Here is a 25961-nt window from a genome sequence, read left to right as displayed (position 1 = left end):
ATTTTAAAATTCTGCAAAATTCTGCACGTTTTATTTGTCAATAAATAAATGCAGAGGCTCCAGCATGGCAGTGGGGAGCACAGGCCAGTGGCTGCATGAAGGTGGGAGATGACCCTGCAGCCCCTCCACCCCTGAGACATGGACTAAGCAGTGAGGCTGCACCTGACCCTGACACAGCACAAGGCCTGGGCCTGCCCCAGAAACACCCTGGGGTCCTGCCCCTCTGTGCCAGGCACACCAGGTGTGGGGCAGGCAGGCTCAACCAGGCAGAATCCAAATGTGGAGGGGCTCAGTGTGGGGTGAGAGGGTTCTGTGCGGACAATCTGGGTGCAGGTAGCTCAGTGGGGGGTCTAGATGTGGGGGGGGTCTGATTGCACAGAGGCTTGTTGAGGGGGGGGGATTCCAGGTGCAGGGGCAATGGGACTCTGCAGGGACTTCCAGGTGAAGGTGGTTGGGGCTCAGCAGGGGGGTCTGGGTGCTGGGCGAGTGGGGCTTGGTGGGGTGTCTGGATGTGGGGGCTCAGGGTGGGGGTTTGAGTGCAGGGAGCTCAATGGACGGTGGTCTGGGTGCAGGGGTGAGGGTCCGGAGGTAGGTCTGGGTGCAGGGCAGCTCCAAATGCAGGAGTTGAGGTTCAGTGGGGTGGGATTCCAGTATGGAGTGCTAGGTGAGTTCTGGGTGTATGGGGTGAGGCTTGGCAGGGGTATCTGGGTATGGGACATCCAAATGCCCAGGGGTTGGTGGATGGGGGAGCAGCTCCCCATACAGTGACCCCTTCCCCACAGCTGAGAAGTGATGGGGGCAGGAAGCAGGGGAGGATGCTGAGCTTCCTGCAGCTGGGGGAGGTTTCTGGGGGTGGATCTGACACAGCCCCAGCCACTCCTTGCAGGGGAAGAGGAAGTCCCATCCTCTCCTGCCTCCAGCCCAGCTGGGACTAGCAGCCAATCCCGGCTCAGGGTAGGAGTCACTGGCTGGGGTGTCCCCAGTCCTGCAGTGATTTACCTCTCTGTCGGCTGCTCCCGATGCCTGAAACAATGTACCTGCACTGTTAGAGAGTGGTTTGTGACTGCTCTTGCAGCTTCCCTTTGCTTCCCTGTCAGAAAGTCATTTTTCTGGGGGAAGCAAAGAAATCGCCAAGGGACATGAATTCTGCACATGCGCAGTGGCACAGAACTCCCCTAGGAGAACGATTTATCCACAAATTTTGGAAAATGTCATTTTCGATGGAACTCGTTTGGATCTTTTGAAATTGCGAGCGAACTAAACAAACTAAGCCAGCTCCTTTCTTTCTTAACCTCAGTGGACATGGAGAAGAGTTTTAATCACCAGCCTCTTTATAACAACCTTTCACATATTGGAAGACTGTTATCCTGTCCCCCCTCAGCCTTCTTTTCTGTAGACTAAACATGCCCAATTCTTTCAACTTTTCCTCATAAGTCTTGTTTACTAAACCTCTTATCACACTGGATGCTCCCCTCGGGACTCCCTAGTTTTGTAGCAGTGAGTTCCACAAGCTAACAGTGCATTTTCACAGAGTTATTCCTCATGAAAACAAGTGTGTGCAAGGGTGGGGGATATTGTCCAGTATTTAAAAGGTAAAAAAATCCTACAGTATTTGACAGTAATAATCCCTAAATACTGCAGTGTTCAAGAGGAATAGCCTACATACGTCGAAGGATGATTTTTATGTCAGTGCTGCACTTTGGTGCATAGGTGTAGAATACTGGGTCATACTTCAGAAACAGTTTATACCAGATTAATAAATGTAAATAGATGTTTTCAGAAATGGCTAATTGCTACAGAGTGGTACTGAGTTCAACAGGTTAAGGGGAGGGCTGGTTGAAAATTGGAATTTCCATCCAGTAGGAAACTGCAATATTTTGAAATTTGGTTTTCCTCCCAATTTGGGAGGAAAAGTTGCAATATGAAAGGTTCCAAAACAATTTCAGTTCAAAATTCCTGAGTTATAATGTTTCATTTTGAATCAGTTCGACATTAATCTGGGCCCCCCTGAGCTGCTGCCCTGCCTCATGGGAACTGTGATTCAGGTGCCCCATTTCACCCATTCTCCTCTTATAGACCAGACTTGCTGGCTGGACTGCATCTCCCTTGATGCACCATGATCACGCTACACCCATCATGCACTGTATCACTTCAAACAAAGTGGGAGACAACAGTGCATTGTGGGAGATCTAGTTCAGTCAGAGAGTCTGGCCCCTAGTGGAGAACAGGAGCAGAAGGCATCTGAATTACAGCTCCCATGAGGCCTCCCAATTCAGTGGATACACTACACTGCCTAGGGGGCACCGGCTACCTGCAGAAGCTGCCTCTGCCACTGCACGGCAACTCTAATCCTGACTCGGTGTGGAGGGGAGGACCTGTGGAGGAGGCAGGGGGAGGGTTGGAGAGCAAGTCATCCCCACACTAACCCTGCAGTAGCAGCTGGGCCCAGTTCCCTGCTCTGGGCATGACAACCTGGCATGTGCAGGGTCAGAGCACCACTCAGGTTTAGCCTGGCTGCTCCCATCATGATGGAGGGGTGGCTGAGCCAAATTGGAGGGGTGCTATGGCCCCATATGCTAGGTTGCGATGCCTGGAGCGGGGAAGCTGGGCCCAGCCCTGTGGGACAGGAACCATCACTGTGGGGTGCATGTGTGTCAGGGTCGCTCTCCAACCCGCTCCCCCCATCTGCACTGGGCCAGGAGAAGTGTATGTTTGCCTGTTTGTGCACCTTTGGGTTCATGATTTCTGTGGGTGCAGTTGAAGCTGGAAGCCCCACTGAAGCCGCCCCTGCACTGCAGCCGCTCAGGAGAACACAGATTAATGTCCTGCTGCACTGAAAGGCAACATTTTGATTCACTTGGACAAACAGAAATAGCTTGATTTCGTTTGACCCAACAACATATTTTGGATTTTGTGGAAGCTGCTTCTTCTGTCCCAGAAACATTTAGCTGGAAAATCCCTGGCCAGCTCTAGTCAGATGGGTTGCTTATAACCCTCTATAGCACCTTCCACTAACGTGCTTATAACTGTCCATAACATACTCTACTTATGTCTGAAACGTGCTTATCACATCTATTAATGGTGTCCTAATCCCCTTATAAATGGAACTTTAATCGGACGTGCGACCGAATACTGTAGTACTCTTGTTTTAAGGGGAGGGGCATGTACCAAACAGAGCTGCCTTTCTCAAACCCAGAGTACAGGGGTTTCTTTCTGCCAGTGGGTTTCAGGTAGTGCCTGGTGGCACCTTGAGTAACTTCCCCAGCCAGCTATGCCCTTCCCCGGCTTAGCCTTCTGTCGGATGCTCATGTTCCAGGATTAGATGCGCACCGGTGTGCATATGTGATCTGCCTGGAATGAGTAAGACTGTAAGGAGCAGAACGGATCGTGTGGCGTGATGGCTCCCGAATATCGGGAAGAGTGCTGCGGTCTGAGAGAGGGTGAGTGAAAGTGCCCAGGGCTGAATGACCGGGCTCAGCAAAGACGGGGCTGGGACAGGCAGGATTTATTCATTTTATTTTACTTTATCTTTGGGTACAATCATTCTAGGGAGGGGAATTTTTTTTTTAAATCCACTTAGTCAGAATCCTTCTCCCACCCCAATAGCAACATCTTGGGAGACTACAGTGATTTCTTCTGAGCCATGGTATTCACGAGAGAGGCCATTAGGAAGGCTTTGTTCAGCGCAGTGTGTAAACAACCACACAGCAGCTTTCCACACAGCCATGCTCCAGGACAGACACAAAGACACCATGGGCTGAATTCCTCTGTCACACTTGGGCCAGCCCATTAGAGTTACTGCAGACTTTGGCCTCGTACATATACGTGTATACATGCTTAACACATGGGCACGGAGACATGCAGTACACATGCAAACCCATGTGCTTAACACATCACTTGGCAATGGACCAGTGCACATAAATGTCCTTGGCTTCCCAGCGCACCCATGTTATAATGCATCCAGGTATTCAGTGAGATTTGCATGACCTGTATACAATGCTAAGTGTCATGTGACCTTTGTGTCCCATAGGGTTTTTGCAGACCCTTCCCACCTAGGGGGAAGGGGAAGGGGAGAACAATGTGGGAAATAAAAGCTTATTGTGTCTTCAGGCCAAAAAATGCTTTATTCCCTGCTAGTGCCTTATCTGAAAGCCTGGGCCTGGCAGTGAAGATCCAGTGAGCTAGGCAGGGAATAAATTGAGTGTGTATATCACAGGCAGGTCTGGGCTTTATTGATTTTCAATGAAAGGCTGTGTCATGAATTTTTCTCTTCCACTGTATTTGCTGCAAAGTTGCATTTCGGCTCCACACATTAGCCACTAACTAGAGAGTTCATTTTTTCACCCCTACTTTAAAAAAAAAAAAAAAAAAAGGCAAGTTTTGTGTATGTTGGTTTTAAGAGCATGATGGATGCAGCGGCTTTGCTAATCCAACACCAGAACAGAAAGCTGGTATTAACAGCGGAGAACATTATACCCAGCATTTCAAGTGACTTATCGCTAACGGGCTGCATAGGGAATGCTCCCTATTTGATGGTCTGTGCTACCCTTACTCCAGGCAGTGCATAGAAAAGAGGCTCTCGCTCTTCCATAGATGCTGACCTTTGGAGAGGACATCACATCAGCTGTAAGAGACTATGAAAGCCTGTGTGATGAGAGAAGGGTGCTAGGAAGTTACCTTTGTTCCTTCCCCCATTCAGAAAGGCCTGTCAGACACTCTAGGCTGCTGTTAAGAGATACAAACTAATTAGCAAAGTTTGGCTCCTGATCCAACTTCCCCTAAACTTTGGAAGCATCCAGATCTGGGTGCATTGGTTTGGCTCATTGTAACGAAAGGGGAGCAGACAGGAAGTTAGGATTGGAACTTTCTCAAAGTTCAGCCGTAACTTGTGTCTATTGACAGGTTTCAGAGTAGCAGCAGTGTTAGTCTGTATCCGCAAAAAGAAGAACAGGAGTACTTGTGGCACCTTAGAGACTAACAAATTTATTAGAGCATAAGCTTTCGTGGACTACAGCCCATCCGAAGAAGTGGGCTGTAGTCCACGAAAGCTTATGCTCTAATAAATTTGTTAGTCTCTAAGGTGCCACAAGTACTCCTGTTCTTCTTTTTGTGTCTATTGGTAGCTGAAGAGAGGAATGAGTAAATGCAGGGTGCACTCGAGAGCACTAAAGAGGGTTAAACATCACTGACTTGCTGCTTTGTGCAGGTTGGGAGGGGGCGGTTCCCTTTGGGTGCTCTCCCAGCTGCTAGGCAGGGTCCTGTGTAATGGGACACGTGCCTGCAGGAGAGCTGGATGTCTAGTTCTTAAATAAAGGAATCTCTTCCTCTAGCAACTACAACAGCCGAATCGCCTTGCTTTAAAAAGTGACTTGTCAGAGACACCTCAAGATTGATCTAATGTGAGCAAAAATTATACAGAGATCAGATTGGGGGCAGGAATTTAGGGCTGGTGATGGGTTGATGGCGCTGGAGACCAATGCTCTGTTTTATCCATAGAACAGCGACAGCACAGGTCACTACAGTGTGAGCTTCCCCAACGCTGCCCCATCCATGTTCCATGATCCTGGAGGGGCCACCCCTGGAGTTCCACCGCCGTGGCCCCAGTTCCTATGCTGGCACCTCTTCTGAGATTGCCAATTGCAGTGAGGTGGGGACACCAGTGTCCTATCCCCTGGGCTGTGGCTGGGAACAGCTCGGCAAAGTGGGTTCAAGGATGAGAGTGCTGGCAGGGATGGAAGAGATAGGACCTGATGTGCTTTCCCTTCTCTCCTCTGGCTGAGTCTAGGATTCTGTTTTCAGCCTGTTGGCTCACATCATTCCTTCCTCTTCCTCGCTTCAGTGAGGGCTTGGAGGCTGTGTGGCTGTCTGACATGGCCATTCCCAGCCTTTCCTGTTCTCTATCCTCGTACCTGGCACTAGTGCAAACGAAGAGCTCAGGTAGCTGCTGCAGAAAGCTTGGAAATATGTATGGCTGAGTCCTCTCTGCAGGAACTCAGGTGTCTCCACCAGCTCCTAATCAGCTTCAGATGACAGCGTAAGGCCCTGGCCCTAACTTTTAGAGCAATTAGTGGATCAAACCCCAACTAAATGGAAAACCAAATGTTGTTCTATGAAGCACAATGCAGATCTCAAAGCCCAGGGCGACATATATGAGACCTGGGGATGATGCATTCTGGGTCAAGAGGATCTAGCTATGGAACAAACTCCCAGAGGAGATCAGGCCAATCCAGAGTCTGACCAGCTTTAGGATATGTTCCAAAACCATCCTGTTTCCACAGACAGAGTAGAGCTCACAACGTTGATGCCCCTTTCTACCCCATAAACCCTAGCAATCCCCAAATAATTCCTAAATTAGTATAAATCACAAACCCTGCCCCAAGCAGTGTTCTGACCCCATAACAGGAGAAGTGCCAGAGACTCCGTGAACTCCACTACTGCTATTGATTTTATGTGCAAGGCGCCAGATACTATGGTGATGTGCAGGGGTGGAAAACTCTGAGCTAGCGAGAGAAGATAGAAACCAAGTAACCAGCTTCTTCAATAGACACATTTGAATAATTGAATAGGAACAGCCCTGCTCTGTCCGTGCACCTCAGTCCTCACTGGGAGGACACAGCCCTGCTATCAGTACCAGGCCTGTTCTGAGCACATGGTGGGCAGGAATGTAGCAGTTTGGGTCCATGGCCATCTTCTAGGGAGCAGGCAGAGACCAGTGAACTCCCTTCACTCATGGGTAAAGGCGGCTTGGAACCTAGATCTGCAAAGGTGAAAGGCCAGGAAGCTTACTGTGAGCAGCTAGACTCCTCACTACGGCTCCAGTGAAAATCGAGCCCATGCCGTAGGACAGGAATGGGGCAGGAGGAAGGGTATGGAGTTTGCAGGGGTAAAAAATTCCTTTCCCAGCAGCCAGTTTTCCATCTGCCTGGCTGTCTCAGGAATTTCACCCCTAGTTGTGGATGGCAGTACGGTGGCTGTTGCTGCCTAGAGGAGACAAGGTTGTGTTCCCACAGAGTTGTGTGTTTGAATCCCAGCAAGTGGAGGCGAGAGTGGACCTGTTGTGGGGTTGCTTGCAGCTGTGTTATTGTACAGTCTACTGGAAGGAGATTGGTATGTGGTCCCTAGACAGCCTGGTGGATGGTACTGGGATATGCTACCTTCACAAAAGGGTTAATTTTAATGCTTGTATAGTTGAATTCACTGAAGCTGAAGTGGAGCAGTATGCAAATCCACCCACTTCCATAAACTGCTTAATTAGGCGAATGTTAATGAGACGTTAATTACTGTTGTGCTGGCGAATCCCACGGAACGGAGATTATGTTTCTCTTCAAACATCCAGTCTTAATTATAACTTGCACTTACTTCTGCTTCCTTGCCCGGGATGTGATCGGGTAGGCTGGGCCCACCGCCGGCTTCCGAGGGCCCTCGACTGCGAACGTGTGCGCAAGGAGCCCCTTCTATCAAAGGCACCGCATGACACCATGCAGGCAGGTTGAGCAGCCGCCGATGAATAGGTTTGTAGATCCATCCCTGGGACTGCAGCAGGCAAACTGCTTTAATGCAGCTTCAGAGTCCACACTCCTTCCTGTTTAGCTAGGAGACTTCACTCTGGCCCAGTGCAGCTGCTGACATCGCAAGGCACAGCTACATTGTTTTGTTCCTTTCCTGTGCTCTGTTCAGGATGGGGCTCCCCATGTCTTGTAGAGCTGCAGCTACCATGTAGGTCCACCCCGTCCCTGCTGGCCATGCCTGGAGCCTCAGGGAGCTCCCCTGTCACTTCCCCCACACCATGTTGGGTAAGGTGCAAGTTGTCTCTATCCCCATGGGCTGGAGTTCCAGGTAGCAGGTGTGGTTTGGGGAAGCTGGATCTGTTCTTTGCCAGAAGAGAACATGCAGGTGGGGAGCAGTCCAGGCCCAAGATGGGTGTGTGCACCAAGCACAATTAGTGTGTGCAGGCTGGTTCTAGTCAATGCACTGCCTCTAGTCCCACTCCCCATGGTGATGGAGAGAAGTTTTCTTGGTCTTGCCCTTCCAGCCCTACGTTTCTGTGATTGTATATGATTCTGTGTGGGCACATTCATATCTCCAGACCATAGACCACTCCTAGGAGCATGTCCTCTTCTGATCAGCTGAGAAGGCCTAACACAGCCTGGTGAGCCTGTGACACTAAAGGGATTTCTTGTGAATGCTAAATAGCAAACATGTCAAAGGTGGAAATTCCACACAAGTAACTGAGAGGGAATATAGGCTCCTCACTAAGGATTTCCTTGTAAGCTTCCTGGGTGAAATGATTTATCGATGGAATCTGTGCAGAAGTTAAATACTGTAGATACACAGGAATGATTCTGTTCATTCACACGGAAGTGCCATGAATTAGTGTCCTGGTTTATTTCCATGTAATTAAGAGTAGGTGGGGGCCCAGTGGGTCAGACAGGGAGAGGGCTCCCTTGGAGAGTTGGGTCTGGATCCTGCACCCATTGATGTTAATGGGACTGTTGCTGTTGACTTTGCTGGGTGTTGGTGCCCCCTAGGGATGGATCCTGTAAAAGGACCTGTATTGATTTGCACCTGAAATAGACTCAGAGAATGAACTTGAACTGGGTCTCAGCTGAACCAATTCAGATACACTATGAACCAGCTTGAATTTGCTTAAAGGCCAAATCAAAGCCTGGATAATTCTCCCTGATGCTTTTCATTGTTGCTTGCTCCCTGCATGTCCTGGATCTAGCAGGACTGTGAGGGCAAGGCCCTGAGCCTTTCGTGAACGATCCCTTTCTTAGGAGACTTCCAGCCCCCTTGTTCAACCCCCTAAAGTTCAGGTCATTTGGATGAGCAGCCACATGCGTGGGTGTCACTCTGTTCACAGTGCCCCAGGTCTTTGAGAATTTGCCCACTGCTAGTTTTTGGGCCTATCTGGAATGGGCTCCGAGGATGGAGTACCGGGTACTTCAGCCATGCTGAAAATCTGTTTGGCAACCCATGCTTTGTATTCCCTTACGTCTGTATTTTTAACTGATGAAAGGGTGTGAAATGTGTTCCTTGCTGTTCTGCTTCCACAGCACTCTGTGTTTTTCAGTGTCTCGGCTACGTACAGGTGGGGGTGGAGGGTTTAAATGTGGGTTTCTCTTTTAGATCAGCAAGATGAGCAGGGAAATGGAATTGGATTTTTTGTCTCTTGAATAAACCTATTATTTGATGTGTGTGTGTGGCTTCTGTTAATGTTCAGGATAGTGTTACGTACGAGAAGGTTTTCAAATGAGATATTAGTGGGCCATGAAATCTGCATCATCAGGGTTGTTTTTCTTTTTTGGGGATCTGTCTGCAGAGAGTGGGTTTTCCTCTTTAGCAGTGTGATTTTCTGGGGCTTGTCTGGTTCCAATGAGCTAGGCAACAGAGCGTACTGTAAATTCAAGGAGCTGGAGGAGACAGCGCTCTTTGAAAGGAGATGTGGGCATGAACTCTATGGCTTGCCCCCCTACCCTATATGGGGAGAAGGCAGTTAAACTATTGTTGTTTGTACTGCAGTAGTCTCTAGAGGCCCTCCCAGAGATCAGGGCCCAATTATGCTAGGCACTGTAAAGACATGTAGGATATGTCTACACAGCCCGTGGAAGTGAGCCTCCCAGACTGGATCAGCAGACTTGTGCTAGTGCTCTAAAAACAACTGTGTAAACAATGTGTTGAAGGGGGTGAGCTCCAATTTCAAAGCCCTGTCTACACAGCTAGTGTGAGCCCCCCTGCTCAAGTCTGTTGACCTGGGCTGGGAGGCTTGCTTCCGAAGGCTGTGTAAACATACCCGTCGTGAGAGCCAGGGCTTCCCCTGAAGAGCCTTGACAAAGGAGGGCAGGGAAGTGGTAAAGAACAAATTTGGACTGTAAGGTGGCATGTATGGAAGAAGTTGGTAGCCTCGTTCTAGTTGCTAAGTCCTCCCGCCCACCCATCAGAAGTGCCATGTTGGCCTTCTCAGCAGAGAGCTTGAGGACTGACCCGGCCAGCAGCTGGGCTTCCTTTGCAGCCCGAGTGGGTGGGAATTTCATGCCCCAGGATGCAGTTATGCACACTGGAGTCCGGCTAGGGGCTAACAACTCTTCTCTTGAACAAAGCGTCGGGGGAGCTTTAATGGCCACAAGTGGTCAGTCGGGTTCTTGGTTTTACTTCTCATCTAAAGGACAGCAGTGCTTGGGAGTTAGCTCGGTATGGACTCGGACAGAACTCATCCTCTAGTGAATCAGCATCAGTCCCTCAGTGGTTTCCCATCCAGCTGCTGACCAGGGCTGATCTTGTGAGAGCTGATGAAAGACCCACCTCAGCGCGGCTGTGGTTCAACCTTGCTAATACTCTAAGAAGAAGTATTTCTGTGCTGACACTGAGACATTCTTAAGGGCTGCTTCAGGAGTGAGTGGTGGCCCCTCGTACCAAAAAAATATATAAGATGCAGAACTTCTCTGTTCAAACCCTGAGTGTGGCAGAAAGAAATGGGACAGAAGTTCCCACACGGACCACTCCCATATGTTGCTGCTTTGCGTTCACCTGGAGAGCAGAAAGGGCAGCCTACAGCTGTGAAAGGAAGTGTGGTTGTTGTACAGGGACCCAAAGACCTCTCAGGAAGAGAGATTATGCTCCTCCCCCAGGGGTGGGCGTGGGCCATTAGTTAATGGTCTCTGCGACACTATTCTGTAGCCTCTAGCAGTGAGGAAAGGGTGTAGTCTTCCTTCAACTACCCCTATACGGCTCCACTAACTTCAGAGGATGGAGGGGAAGAAGACCTAGCAGGCTTCCCCCAGGACTGTAGTCTCTAGAGAGGGATTAATATGTATGATTGGTCCTGCTGTTGGAAGAGCTGGTGGTCTCTGCCCAAAGACCTCTATTGCATTAGAGCTTAGTGCCACATACCTCCTCAGCTATGCCTTGTCCAGCTGCCGTCTCAGGCATACTTTGTTCAGGTCCCAGCAATGGCTGATTGTCTGTTCTGCAGATGGCTTCCCCCTAGCGTCCAGTCAGAGAAGCATAGCTGTGTTTTTCCATCGGAATTTATGGATTGCCTTGTGATAATCCCAGCAGCCTAAGGTAGTCAGAGGGGAATATAGTGGTGGGGGACTGTGATAGGATCTACTAGGCATTCGCTAGGGACCCTGTTGCCTTGGTGCACCCCACCCCAAGAAGCAGCCCTTTAAGAAGAGAAGTACAGCGAGTTTTGGACCTCTGGAGTTGCCTAGAAAGGTCTTGCAGAGTTAGCTGCAGGTGGAACCAGTGAGATTTAGTCCTCCAGTGCCTTGAAGAGCTGGGAGCAGGAAGCAGCCAATCAAGGCCCAGAAGGCCAAATAATATGGGCTGACAGCTTTTATCAAAGGGCCATTCGTGGGTGAAGTCAGGCAAGGAGGGGTCAGGGAAAGATCTTCCCCCTACCATAACCCAAGAAGCCAGGCTGGATCAAGGCCCATTGTTGACCACGCTTTGGTTTAGGTCACTGAGAGACTTTGATTTGTGTGAGTATAAGACCCATGCAGGTCAACCTGTTGGTCGGACTATCAAAAACTAGCTGTGCTCAATTCGTGAGACACCCACTGAATCAGGCGAGCTGGTGACAGGGGCAAATGCTCTCATGCTACTGAGATCAGCCTTGCAAATCTTTATTTAGAGGTTGGCTACTGGAGGAGAACGCTACAGATTGCTAGGAAACCATGGAGGACAGGAATTAAGGGGATCTGAGCTTAAATATTGAGTTTGTTGATATAACTCCCCCCCCTCCCCTTGACAGCCAGCTGCCTCCTCCCTTCCCCCACTTCCTTTCCCTGTTAGATCAGAAAAGACCTGAGGGCAAGGAGGTTAGTTCCTGAAATACACTTCCAGCCGCTGGCTTGTGGCATGAAGCACTTAAGGAATACATTTACTAGCAAAAGGAGAATGACTCACTGGCTCATCTCCATATGCAGAGAGAAATCTTGTCAATTAATCATTACATGTCCCCGAGTCATCTTTCAACAGATTAGTGCTTCTTTAACCATAAATGGGAATGTGTAATGTATATAGACTGTACATGGCGTATAGATACCGCATAGGGAACTGAACTAAGGGGAATGCACACAGACCCATCAAGAGGGTCAGAGGCTATCATCGTACCCAGAAGCATGAAGCTGAGGAACTAGAACCCAGAGAGGCATATCTAGCACCTATATAGAGCCTCGTTGATGTCAATAAGTCTGCAGAGGTCAGTCTGCATAGGGTGTATTGTAGGATCTGCGCTTCTGTCAGCAGCCCTGGCTCATCCAAGATTTTAATGAGAGGAAAAACCTGCTTTAAAAAAATAATTAAATCCCATGTCTGAAATGTCCATTTGCCCTCCTGCTGGTTTATTTACTGTAGGTTTTGGATGAGATTCTCCTTATTGGAGACTTTTGGTTATAGAGGATGTTGGCTAAGCTTTTTACATTATTTTTCTTTTTTACACTTGGCTGTTTGATTTCCAGACAGTTCTGAAACTTTGTTCTCCCAGCAAACTAGCAAACCCTGGGGATTTCTGAAGACATCTCACTGCAGTGGAATTGCGCAGGTTCCCTTTGAAAGTTTAGAGTTCTAAGTGTGACATTCTGCGGTGACACACTGTATTGTTCCGCTAGCTGACAGACAACATAGCGTGAAGTACGAGGCTGTAAAAGCCTGTGATTCATACAGCTCTGGAAGGCCACGGCTGTACTTTATGGTGCTGTGAAGCATGTGGCTGCCATTTTGGATTTACTCTTTCTCAGGGTTTGAACCGCTCACTTATTTGACACATTACATTGTGAAAAACATTGTTATTAGGGCCAGATCCTCAGCTGCTGTAAACTGACTTCAATGGAGCGATGCCAGTTTTCACCAGTTGAATATCTGGCCCTTGAAGGGCAGATGAACTTGCCTCTTCAAATAGTCTAGTGCAGTGTTTCCCAAACTTGGGACAGGGCTTGTGTAGGGAAAATCCCTGGCAGGCCGGGCTGGTTTGTTCACCTGCCGCGTCCGCAGGTCCGGCCAATCGCAGCTCCCACTGGCCGTGGTTCGCTGCTCCAGGCCAATGGGAGCTGCTGGAAGTGGCGGCCAGTATGTCCCTCAGCCCGTGCCGCTTCCAGCAGCTCCCATTGGCCTGGAGCAGCAAACTGCAGCCACTGGGAGCCGCGATCGGCCAGACCTGCGGGCGCGGCAGGTAAACAAACCAGCCTGGCCTGCCAGGGACTTTCCCTACACAAGCCCCGTCCCAAGTTTGGGAAACACTGGTCTAGTGGTTAGAACATAGATTGCGAGTTCCACTCCTGTTCTGTGACTGGCTTGGCTGTGTGACCATGGGCAGGTTTCTCTGTCTGTGACTCAGTTTCCCTATAAGGTTTAACTAATGTGTGTGTAATGCTTTGCAATGCTCTAAAGGAAGATGGTACAGGAGGTCAAAGCTGCTTATTGGAGATGTTAAAGTATTTTGAACATTTTTAGCCCAAAAAGGCCTTTTTTTAAAAATAAAAGATTTTGCTAAAAAACTATGGCTTTTGTCACTTTTTCTTTGTTTTTGTGCACGGTATTTCACAACATTTTTTAAATGTACACTTTAAATTTTATCATAATTTTTCCAAATTCAGACTGGAAATAAGGCGTACATTTTTAACCGCGAGGGTACTTAACCATTGGAACAATTTACTACAGGTCATGGTGGAGTCTCCATCATTGGCAATTTTTAAATCAAGACTGGATGTTTTTCTAAAAAATCTGCTCTAGGAATTATTTTGGGAGAGCCCATGTTATACAGGAGTCTCTTCTAGCTTTGGAATCTATGAATCTTGCAAAATGGAAACAACTTGAAATTTAGAAACTTTTTATGATTTTTTAAAAAAGATGTTCAATTAGCTGTAATTGTTTTCATTTATTTGTCTGTCTACTGCTATTTCAGAGGAGATTAAGGCTAGAGTCTGGGAGTAGGCCGTGCTCATGGGAGCACCTCACTTTTCAACTCTCTGCTTTCAGTGTCCTAGCGGTGTAACGTTACTATATGAGCTGCAGGGCACTTTGCCTCTCCTTAAATGTCAGTGGGACTTGGAAGGCACTTAGCATCTCATAGGAATGGGCCCTTAACTTGACTTTGAGGTCATTTTGTCCACGTGAACTGCAGAAGGCAAATGAGCTCAAGTCATCTCTGTGCTGATTGGGTCTGTTATGTGTCGGGTTGTGGCTTCTGCATCCAATGTTCAGCTGTTCCACCGCTTCCTTGAAAAGGAAGTGTAAAACCCAATGGAAAACGGTCTCTCTCCTGGTAAGATCAAATCTTTAACAAAACAGTCATACTGGAAAATAAACAGTTGTGTGGGAGGCAAGAGGAGCGTTTTGCATGCAATTTCAATAAAACACAATGTTTTTGTGAAACATCAGATATATCAAACACAATAGGGAAGCTGTGGGAAAGGCTATATCGCACATCTCAAGGGTGCGCGAAGCAACTGTAAATGATTCATACTTTGGTCTCTTGCAGGAGCTACCAAGATTATCTTGGCAAGATACCATCAGAGCCTCATGAGCAGTGTACGTAGCCTTTGTAGTCTGCCGTTGCCCCTCTATCTCCCTCAAATAACACAGATAGGGGACTGCTCAGGTAACTGTGACCAGTGAGGGTTACACGCCACATTAAGAGCTTCTGATGATACCCTGAGACTGAAGCATTATTCATTTGTGTGTCCTCAAGTCCCGAGATAGGTGTAGAGTTTTATCACACTTCTGCCACATTGTGATTATTCAGAGAGCACCTGATATTAGCCAGGAGAATATGATGGCCCCAGTTCTGCCCTCACCCCCCAAAGAAACAGGATTCCAGTTCAGCAAAACAATTAAGCACATATGTAACTTTAAGCATATGCTCAAGTTCTTCCCTATTCAACAAAACACATCATTTATGGAAGTCAATGGGGCTTAAGCCCTTGCTTTAAGTTCAGTCTGGTAAATGTCAACACATTGAAAGGTTCAGCTTGATTAAGCACCAGTGAAGCTTGGCTGCTTTGTACAATATCATCCCAACTCATCACTTTTTCCTAAGCTCTTGCTTGAGTCCACAAACTGGGCTGCAAAATTAATGCAAACAAGCTACCTTGTGAGATTCCTGACCCTCTCTGCTTTCATCAAAGCTGAAAATACCACAAACTGAGAATACAGCCCCTCCCCCCCAGTGGAGACGCGCATGTAGAACCCCCCTCCCGCCCCCCATCTGAGTGCTTTCATTCTTTGGGGAAGTTTGTAACTGGAGCTGAACTTGGGACTCAATCTTGCCAGGTGCAGAGAACTACTGCAAGGTTCAGAGCTATGCCCAGCTGCCCTAGATATATGTGTGTGTGTGTATGTGTGTGTGTGAGACACCACAAAGGATTCAATGTTCAGGATGTTGGGAGGGTGCAAACCATGGTGAATGGAACTGAAAAATACCTCCTTTTTTTTTTTTTTTTTAAATACCAACCTCAAAAGGTTTGGATCAAATTGTGGGTGAAAACTGTCTGTTCTCATCCTTAGATCATGCCCATTGCCATGGTACCTGGGTGCCTTCCAGTGATGTAACTACCATCTGTCATATGTGGTTCTCCCTTCCTTGCCCTCCCCAGAAAGCAATATGCATATGGACTTCTTAACATTGGAATTCTGTGCATGACATGGTCTGTTTTTATCGGCAAAGGGAAGCTCAAAGTAATGCTCCATGCACCCAGAACAAAAGGTGGGAAGCTTTGTGGTGGTTCTTGGACCCTGAGGGAGTTTGTTCCAAGCTCTTGGATCAGCCCCCTATGGAAGCTCTGGCTTTTGCACAGATGAGGTTTCTCCTTGTGGCGGACACTTCCATGGTGCCTATGGAGAGGAGTTTTCAATTGAGTTCCTTATCTTGGAGTTCCAGGTGACCTCCTAGGTATCCCAGGCCCAGAAGATAAGGACCGAGATCTTGAACTTGCTGTAATGTTCTGGGGGAAAGCAGCACAGAGAGTGGAGGAGCAGCTTGATGTGCTTGCAGTAGCCTGTGTGACCGAGTGCTGCCCTGCTGCATTCTCTACCATTGCAGTTTCCTGAGGGTTTCATGCCCAGATACATTGCATGTTGTAGCCTCGCTGCTTAGTGACAAAGGCTTGTGTTTCTGTCTTCATTATTTATTACTTGTATTACAGCAGAGCCTGGGAGCCCCAGGCCTGGCCAAGGATCCCATTGGGTAGGCGCTGTACCAACACTGAACAAAATGATGGTCTCGGCCCCAGAGAGCTTTCAAGCTAAGACGAGAGACAGCAGATGGATGCAGACAGACAGAGATTGGGGAGTACAAGGAAACGATGATACAGTGCTGGTCTACATGATCAGCGGGGGTCTAGGCACACCAGCTGCCAAATGATTGTCCAATTTTTTGCCGGCATCATGGCAAAGATAAAACCTGATCAGCCCTTATTTAGCCAGAGCAGAAGGCCCATTCGTAATGCCTGCAATCCTTTACCGGCTTTGTCTCAATGCACTGGTTTGCATCGGGATATTTCTCTGGGCTTCACTTTGGCCCCAGCAAAGCAGCTCAGGCTGCTGCATTGTCTGGAGAGAAAAGGAACAGCCGTAATCTGAATCCACACTCAAAACAACAACAGCGGTGTTCTCGCCCCAGTCGCCTGTCGTTTCTAATTGCCCAACTCGGCACCTGCAGTCTTTAAAATAAAATAAAAGGAGGAGAGAGAAGAAAGGAGATTTGACTCAAATGTGTGTTTAAATTAGCCTCATTGTGCTGAGAGCTGGGTGTCAGGATAAATCCATTTCTACAGTGCCGTATATCTTTACTGAGTGGGAAGTTGGAGAATAAATGAATGTTCTTCATATATTATTACGGCCTGACAGCGTTGAGGCAGACAGAGGCGATGCAAAGGTGATTAATGAGAAAGTTTGAGTTAACGAAGTGTTGTCGTCTCTCATTACAGGAAAATGAGTTCCCTTTACCACCAGCCGTTGGGCCTGTAAAGTTGAGCATGCTTTCTCTTTCTCTTTTTTTAAAATGCCAGATAATTTATTTCTTATTTACCTCCTCATCCTGCTGCTCATCATGTTGACTGGGTGTTATTGCTCACGCACTTTGGAGCTCACGTGGTGTATTTTGGGCATATTCTTTTCTTCCTTGTATCACAGTACAACAGAGAGATCTTAACGGAGCCCTGTGAGCTAGGTGCTGCAGAAACACAAATGCCGGCCCATGCCCTGGTGAGCTTACTCTCTAACTAGATGGGATAGACAAAGAATTAGGAGGAAGAGGGAGTGATTTGCCCAGGGGCATATTGGGAGCTTGTGGCCAAGCCAGGAACTGAACATAGATCTCTTGAGTCCTAGTCCAGTGCCTTAACCGCAAGACCACCCTTCCTTTATCTCGTCACAGCCCCCTCCTCTTCTGCCCTGTCACTGTAAAGTAAAAACTGGATCAAAGTGCCTAGTACTTCGTGCGCTGGGAGTTGAGCAATAGGGTGGGGTTGACAAGAATGGATCTTCCTGGAGGAAGCATGGCTGAGGGATGTCAGCCCGCCATGTGGGAGTCATTTCAGTGCTGGCAAAGCAGCAAGCAGCACGGGGGATCCGACGCATCGCGTCTCAGTGTTGTCCAAGCAGCAGCTTCGCAATTCTCATCTTACTGTGTACCTTAATGGCTGCCTGTTGAAATGTTCCGCTGTGCTCCAGCACCTGTAATGGGTCATGCCTCTGCTTGGGGCTTTCTGTCTGGGCCAGGTCGGTCGCAGCTGGAAGCGGTTAGCATCTCCTGCCTGCGAGCCTGTGGAGATGAGATGGGGACAACAGTCTCTGGCGTGGTGAGACCTGTGTCTATCGCCAGCACTGAATTCAATTTGTAAATGGCCTGTCTGACTGTTTTAATGTGTTGGACGTGTGCCGAGGGAGCGAGAGCTCACCATAGGAACAGATCCTCCTCCATGCACCACTCCAGCTATCTGGGGGTCCCTGTACATAGTGGAAATCTCTGCGTGGCATAGGGGTCAGCAGAGCGGCTCTATGCCATTCTCTTTCCTGCCCGCAAGGAAGGGGGTATGGCCACAGACCTACTTCGTTCGGGTAGTCCCTGGCTGCTGGACTGCTCCATTGGTTGGGCATAATTTATTGCAGCGCTGGGGCCATTGAAATTGAAAGAGGAGCTGAGAAGTCCGTGGGCCGGAATATCACCTGGTGTAAATCAGCAAAACTCCATTGAATTCAGTGCAGCTCTGGGATTCACGCCAGCTGAAGCTCTGGCCTACAAGTGCGTTGGGGGTGTTAGGATGATGGGAGGCGTTTTGGTGAGCGCTGTTACCTTTTTCTCCCCAATTTGAGCCCTGCATGAAAGCCATGCATTTGTGTGATTCTAAATAAACAGCTTCTGCCCCAAAATATCATGAAAGAGCAATCTATCGGGGCGCCCAACTGCCTCAGACAGAGAGGAGAAATATTTCCTCATAAAATGTGGTGGAAAATTGGCCTTCCTTTCACACAGCTCTCACCAATTCACTACCCCCACCGTCTGGGAAAGTACAGTATTTTCATGTACATTGCAGTAGCACTTAGAGGCCTTTACAGAGGTTGAGGCCCTGTTGTGCTACATGTTGTCCAGACATGTAGTGAGAGGCTCCCTGCTCTAAAGAGCTTACTGGTCTAATGAGGTAAGTCAGACAAAAGGTGGGAGGGGAAAGAGAAATGACTTGGACATGATCACACAATAGGTCACTGGAATAGAACCTAAATATGCTGAGTTCCAGTCCAGTACCCTATTTACTAGGGCATGTTGCCTCTTCGTTTGGTGCAGCTGGTAAAACCAAGTAAGGCTTTGTGGTTCTTTAATTCACCACTGCAGGGATTTGGGTACATCTGAAATCTCCTCTGTTGTTTAGCATTGCCGTTAAATTAATTCTGAGCAAAATTGCAGGTGGCTACAACACAAGCATCACATAACTCAACAACAGGACACTAGAAGATCTAGATTTTGCTGAGGACATAGCTCTAAGTGGCAGTGCAACCAGCAGGCAAGTAAAGACTGAAAACCTGTCGAGCCCCACAGAAAAGACAGGGTTAATAATCAGTTATGGAAAACAAATCTAATGAAAATCCCAGCAACTCCCAACTCAAGCATTGCTTTAGAAGGCAAAGGAGTATAAGAGGTGTGTCAATTAATGTATCTTGGCAGTAACATGCCAGCCAATGGGGATGTCCAGAAGGAAGTAATGTCATGACTTGACAAGGTGGCAGCTGTATTTACCAGCTTAAACAAGATTTGGTCATTGGAAATCTACAGCATAAAGATCAAACTGTGAATCTTCAACTCAAATGTTATTTATTCCCATCTTACCATATGGGTGTGAGAGCTGGAAATCCACCAAAGGTACAGACAGATGTCTAAATGCCTTCCAATGCACCTGCCTCAGGAAAATACTAGGTATTAAATAGGGTTTGTAACAAATGCTGAGATTCATCAGAAAGTTCAGCAGCCCCTTATCTTCAATGTTACCTAGAAAAGAAGATGGAAATATCTGGGCCATGTGTTAAGAGTGAAGTCAGAGCATCTGCCGGGGCAGGTTTCCCTGGGGCAGCTGGAGGGACACACAAAAGGGGACGAGTGAAAGAATCTTTCCATCAATGCTACTCCACAGGAAAACGTTATGGGACTTAACACAGAGGGCACGCCAAGAGCAGCTCTGGATGGGCAGGGATGGTGGAGTCTTGGTCATGACCTAAGCGAGGTCCAACGGCATGGGAAGGATTCAGGAATCTCTGTGAGTCAGGCGCTTGGTGGAGTGGAGTGGCTGGAGACCGAATGTGCTAGGCTTCTAGATGGCCATCACTGTAATAAGCCTAGACCTGGCAGTTACAGATTCAGCAAACCCAGAACCTTTTGTGAATTCATGTTGGGTTTGCCAAATTGTTTGTTTGAAAATAAAAACCCAGTTCCCCAAGAGTTAAAATATTTAGTTTCGACTTTTTAAAAACAAAATATTTTGATTTTTTCCACTCGCAATGACCTTTGGTTTCAAAACGTTATTTTATTTTAAAGAAATGTTTGAAAATTGGTTAAAATGAAAACTCAATGTTTTGTTCAGTCGGAAATGAAACTTTTTCAATTTGCTGAAAACTCCCAAAGCCTTCGACTGTGTTTTTCTGGGGTTTGGAATGGCCAGAAAACCGAAAAATCTGTGATTTGGCGAGCTGTAAATACGACAGCAGTCGCACGTGGCAGTCAAACACCAGACCACTGCCAAACGCTCATCCAAGAGAAACTCTTCCTTATGTCCCAGCTTTCCCCCTGCATGCCAATATGGCACTCGTTTTAAACAACACTGTTTGTTTAGCTATTTGCTAATTAAATCTCACATATGGAATAATTTATTCCACTAGACAAGGAAATATACCACTCGAGAGTAATGCAGGAGGAGAGAAAAAAAGGGACATTGTATTGATATAAGCCCTACAGTATTCTGTAGTAAGTACCCCACATACTGCAGTAAATCCTATGGTGTTTAGGATCAGTACTGTTTGGGACGAGGCAAAGGACTGGTTTTGCATAATAGATCCTGTTCTGAGTCTGGGTCTGATTCTATTGAAGTCAATGGAAAGGCTCCCATTGAAATGGATTGGGTTCTAAATGCTTAGAAACAAGTAATTCGAGTGGGTTCATAACAGCGTTTTGTCCTCTGCCTGATTAGGGGCTGTACCAGCAAGGTTGAACTGCACCCGGCCAGTTGTTCTGGCAGGAGAATGCCCCTCGCAGGTCATTATCTGGGGAGATGAGAACAGCGAGAGCAGAATGCAAGGAGAAGTGCACATGTACCCACAGAACGGAGATGAATAAACATGAGCCATTGTCGAGCCAGCACCCCTGTGCCGCATGCACAGAAGTGGGGGAATGAAGAAATAGCAATAATGGAACAGCTCTCCTGAAAGCAGTCAAGCCCAGGAGGACAGCTCCACAGCAGGAACCTACAGTATTAAAGGAGTCTTTTAATTAAAAAACAACAATGGTTCCTGTGGACCGATCCGTGGACATACTTTTCACTCAGCAGTCATTGCTTTGGAACTTATTAACCCCTTGAAACAAAACCAGAATGTGTCTATATCTATATCCATTTTAATTCCTTCCTCCTAAACAAAAATATCCTGCTCTGGGGCTAACCTTAGGGGAGCTCACTGCAGACAGCATGGCTGAGGGTTAGAGAAGGGAACAAGGAGTCCAGAGACCTGGGTGGTATTCTTGACTCTGCCACTGACTCGCTGTGTGGCCTTTGATGGGTCATCCTTGGGTGAAATGGTATTATTGTTAATTCTTCCAGGCACGCTGCAAATAGGACCACCTGAGTCCTAAGATGGAGACGTCAACCCAGCTGCAGTTGACGTATACCCTATTGGTCTGTTAAATCCCAAGCAAACTCATTACGATTCTGACTCAGGTGTCAGTGTTGCACTAGGTTTTTCACACAGGCCTTCTGCTGATCTGAGCTTCTCTTTTCAATGAAATGCCTTCTGCTGCTCTGGGACAGCTCCCCTGCAGACTGGCTCACAGGGGACATGGACTGTGGTCACAGGGGCGGCCTTGCTTGCTCACAGGCAGCGAGGTTTTGCTGTTGATAAATGCTGTGGGTTATTGTGGAGGGAGGGCAACTGCTCCATAATTGAAGTTGCATCTGAGTTTGCATCGTCTTTTTCATTTGGCTTCACCTCTACAATCCACAAACGTAGTCCTGGGGCATCAAATTCGGTCGCTCAAATCTAGGACCAAGGCAGGATTTTTCTACAAACTGTGAAGGGAATTGGAGAGGAAGCTCCTCAATTACGACCCCTTCGATTGCTAATTATTTTGTTACAGTAGCTCATTCCATGATCAGGTTCCCAGTAGTCAGCTTCTTCAGAGCACTTTCAATCCATTGCTCTCCAAGTGGTTTACAAAGGAGGTCAGTGCCATTATCCCATTTAAACAGAGGCAAGGGGAGTAGAAATGACTTGAGCAAGGTCACACTGTAAGTCAGTGGTAGAACTGGGAGCAGAATCCAGGTAGCTTGATTGCCATCCCAGTTCCCTACCTGTCCGACTAGACCATGCTGTTTTTTAACCACACTGCCTCCTCGAAGGTGAAATAACATGCACTTCACCCCCTGATCTATACTTGTATCCCAAACTTAATCTTAACCAGGTTACTCATGCAAGGCATACTAGGAAATGGAAGATGAGAGCAGCTCCCAACCCCCATGGTACCTGCTGCCCCGATGATAAATACCTTTGATATTGCAGTGCAGCCCTTCCTGCCACTGATCCTGCCTGACCTGCAAATCTGGAAGCAATCTGCAGTGATGTAGGATGATGGCTGGCAGGCCCGTTTGTCTAAAGAAAGGAAAATAAAGAAAAAAAAGGTGATGTGAAGTGTGGTTATAAAATAATAATATCTTAGTAATCTAGCTCCTTTCATCTTGGAGCACTTTCCTAACCGTGTATTGCTCCTCACGCTTGTTGGAGAGAGATGCATTTTGGAGCATAAGTTCAGCTGCTGTTTCCTTTCATGTATAGTGCGGGTTGGAAAGCTTGTATATTGCCAACACACTATGTGCAGCCAGCAGCTGCAGCGAATTTTCCCTAGTCAGCCCTAGATGCAAACTGACTGGCTTCCATTGGGACGGGCCCTAGTCCTAGTCCTTCTCTGATCCTCACAAAGGTGTAGTTTAGCAGTTGTGAGCCAATCTGTTTCCCTTTTCCAGGCAGATTCCCCCCAATCCCTTGGAGTGCATTATACACAATATGATCAATAGTACAGCATGTGCGGTTGGTCTGGGGGGATGTGTGAAGACCCAAATCCTAAATGTCACCAATTTATTATCACTGGGATTCAAAATATCATGGCTGATGTTTGGGGCTCTGCTCCCATGAGTCTCTTTAACGGTTTATAATTCTTAACGCACCCAGTTGAACGTGCTACTAGGGCCTCTTCCAGGCAGACAACAGCTGGTGGGCCATGCTGGGAGAGCATGAGCAGTACTCTGCTACCTCTGCCAGAGCACTTCATCTGCCAGGCACAACTCGTGGGCTGCTGCTCAGATTACTCCTGGCTCTGTCCAGAGACCCAGTTGCATTTGAGCATCTATTAAAGGAGGGTAACAGGAAAGGACCCAGAGATTCCCCCATACAGGGGAGGAGGAGAAAACCCTGAAGCCACCAGCCAAAAAGTTGGTTGCCTTTTCCTCCATGACAGGCTAAGGCCATGTCTACACTAGCAAGATTACAGCAGCACAGCTGTACCGATACAGCCGTGCTGCTGTAAGATCACTTGTGTAGCTGTTCTATGCCCTGTTGACATAATAAAGCCACCTCATCGAGCGGCGGTAGCTATGTCATTGGGCGACATAGCACTGTACACACTACCCACTTATGCTGGTGAAACTTGTGCCGCTCGGGGAAGTGTTTTTTTTCACATCCCTGAGCAACATAAATTTTGCTGACATAAGTGATAGTGTAGACATGACCTAAGTATGCCAGAGATTTTTATGGTTCCAGATCCAAAGCTACCTTGGTTCAGCTCAGGGTTTTTTTATGCATCTTGGGCTCTGTCTGGTGCCCTTTGATGCCTGCATGGCTTCAGTGGGAGCAGGTTCCAGGCTCATTAGGAAGAGCACAACATATTGTGGGTTTGTGTCTGGATTCCTGTTTAACCAAGAGTCAGTGTATAAGGTGTAGGTGTCTTTGTTCTTCAAGGAATATGGAGGGACTGAGCCCCCAGAGAAAGCCTGAAAAGTATCTGCACAGTGTTCTTCAGTGAGGTGTTTTGTGGCTAAAACAGAAATAGGGCAGGGCTGAAGCTGGGACATCGAACTTGGGTACTTTCGTGGTCTGGTGGAGAGGTCTGGATTTGAATGCCTGGAGGTGAACCCTCCTCTAGGGCTTTGGTTTTGCGATAAATCCAAAATTACCAGGAGGCTTTGTCTTCTGGTTCAGACGTAACCTGGGCCCCTGAGAATTACTGTGGATGCAGGATGGCTGGGACCTAACGAGACCAGGTTGCTCTAATTGGAGTCTGAAATCTTACGAGACTGGCTGGCTGGCTTTTTGTGAGCATTCAGCACCATTCAGTGGGCCAAGCCTGAACCCTCACCCCAATCCAGCCTCCATCAAGAATTCCAGGCATTAACCTCATGCTGAATTGGGACCCACACATCATCATCTCTGCCCCTAAGCAGAGCTGTGCATAAATTACCCAAAGAAGCTAGAGGAAACTCTAGCCCTGTCTGTATGTGCCATTTTGAATGTAGGTTCACAAACCTGCTATTGGTGGACGCGAGCATGGGCTGATGCACAAACTTGGAAGGGAGGTAGGCTAAACTTGGTAGTCTGGGCTGGGTTTGGAGTATTTTGCTCAAAGCTCTGAGAGTGACCATCTGCAAACTATAAAGATGCGTGAAAGTGAGGTTTCAAAGGATAAACTGCAGTGTGCTGAACGTGGGAGAACTTTCAGCCAGCATCTGGGGCTGGACGCCTCTGTTCTGGGAGCCCCTGGGGCACAACTCTCTTTCTGTACCAGCACAGGCACACCAGGGGAAATAGCATGTTGTATTCAATCCAGCCCTGGAACACTGCACCTTCAAACTGGATGCTGGGCCAGGCTTGGGAAATATCCATGTGCAACCATTTCTCAATGGTTACCTGGGTAGTTCTTGCCCGAGGTGGAGATATAGACTGTCAGTCAGGGATTCAAGGGAGCAGAAGGTTGGACCAGATGACCTCCTGAGGTCCCTTCCAACCCTGATACCCTATGATTCTAAGGGCAAAGTCTATCTCGCCGAAGCATTTGGCTTGCGACAAGACATTTTAAACAACCCTTCTTCCCTGAGCTGTGGTGGCCGATGGGCCCACGGATCTATGTCCTAGACACACTCTTCTGCCATGGGTGGATATCTGTCTCATGTGGATGGGGCAGTTACTGGCTGCACTAGGGAGCAGATGCAGGACCTGTCTGCTCCGGGGCTGAGCAGGCTTCACAGACCGTCTGCCCAATTCTCAATGGGTCTGAGAGCTGACAGGGATAAGCAGATTGACAAATGACATTTTTAAATAGAGTCGCACACCAAATATCCGAATCACCTGCTTTAAAACGAGCCCTGGCACCGATACATGGCATAATGGACAGACACACAGGGCATTGCCCTTCCCAGGGGGTGCAGCACCAGCTTCTAACCTCAGGGGTAAGAAGCACTGGTTTCGCCTGCTCCCTGTCTAGCGCTGCACTAGGAGACAGATTCCCTCTCTCCTGTGGTGGGGGCCTTCTTCCTGAACTCCTCAGGGCTCCCAATGCCTGGGGTCCCTTCCCCAGAGCATGATGGGGAGACTAGTCCTCCTGCACGCGCAAGGGGGAGCAGCCAGTCTCAGCTGGGAAAGAGGTCAGACTAGGGGCTCCCCTAGCAGACATCAAGAGGTAAGGCTTGGGGGTGGTCCCAGGGCCTGGGGAAGAGTTGTGGCTGGAGTCAGGGATGCCCTGGAATGGGGAGGCCAGGAGAAGCACATGAGGCTCTGCTATAACTGCGTACCTCGGTGCTTCTATCACAGTCAGTGTTTCCAGTGAAACCGGAGCTGTCTAATGAGGAGTGAAGGATTTGCTGGGTACCGAGTTGTGTATTATTTACACGTGCCTGGGGAATATCTTTCTGGATGGTCCCTGGCTCTGCTTTTTCTATGCTAGAAATAACACCCAGGCTGGGAGAATGATGGTTTTCCGTTCGTGAGGGTTCCCGTGCATTTCAGAACAGGTTTGCCTCTTGGTGCTTGATCCCAAGGCAGGGGATGAAGCAAGATGCAGTGGCCTGTTACTCCAGCTCTCTGTAGTCCCAAGGTCAGTATGATTATGTGATTGCCACCATCTGTGCTGACAAGGGGATTGAACTGGTGATCTCGACAGCTCTAAGCATGAGTTACTACAGCTTGAACTTAGCTGTGGTCTATAGTAGGGAGCTGTAACA

The 25961-nt window shown here is 48.0% G+C and overlaps 1 protein-coding gene across 8 annotated transcripts in view; it reads left to right on the top strand.

Annotated features, from left to right (window-relative positions):
* LINGO1 (leucine rich repeat and Ig domain containing 1) overlaps window positions 1-25961 on the top strand; it is a 464359-nt gene that overhangs the window by 98023 nt on the left and 340375 nt on the right. The window lies entirely within an intron of this gene.

Source organism: Chrysemys picta, chromosome 10 (assembly GCF_011386835.1).
Source record: "Chrysemys picta bellii isolate R12L10 chromosome 10, ASM1138683v2, whole genome shotgun sequence".
NCBI classification, from domain to species: domain Eukaryota; kingdom Metazoa; phylum Chordata; order Testudines; family Emydidae; genus Chrysemys; species Chrysemys picta.
This window is presented reverse-complemented; position numbering and strand designations above follow the sequence as displayed.